Genomic DNA, 449 nt, shown 5'->3' with positions numbered 1-449 from the left:
TCTTATGTGTACCTGTATTAATTTATAGCTTGAAATATACTAATAATATTTCAAATCTTTGAGTATTATTTTACTACTATTGTTTTATCTTATTTTTTATATGGAATGATTTGATGAGCTATTATGATGTGATAATATATTTCAACGAATATTAATTTCATTAATGTTGACATATTGTTTCTTAGAAATGTTCTTTTTCTTTCTAGTAACAGTAAACCAATTTTCATACATGGGAGTGAGTTTGAGAATAGAAGATGATAGATTTATTAAATAAAATATGTGAAATTTATATGATGAAGAAGTTATATCTGCCACAAATGAAGAAAAAATTGAAATAATATAAAAATAAAAGTTGATCACAATTTGAATTATATCATACTTATGAGTTGGTTTTAAAAGTTGAAGATGATAAATTTGTTGATCACAATTTGACAAAATAATATAAAGTA

General features: G+C 21.6%; 1 protein-coding gene across 1 annotated transcript in view; it reads right to left on the bottom strand.

Annotated features, from left to right (window-relative positions):
- The window catches only part of LOC109337085 (heterogeneous nuclear ribonucleoprotein 1-like), an 11,570-nt gene that overhangs the window by 1,323 nt on the left and 9,798 nt on the right, over positions 1-449 (bottom strand). The window lies entirely within an intron of this gene.

This window comes from Lupinus angustifolius, unplaced genomic scaffold (assembly GCF_001865875.1).
Source record: "Lupinus angustifolius cultivar Tanjil unplaced genomic scaffold, LupAngTanjil_v1.0 Scaffold_1_1094, whole genome shotgun sequence".
NCBI classification, from domain to species: domain Eukaryota; kingdom Viridiplantae; phylum Streptophyta; class Magnoliopsida; order Fabales; family Fabaceae; genus Lupinus; species Lupinus angustifolius.
This window is presented reverse-complemented; position numbering and strand designations above follow the sequence as displayed.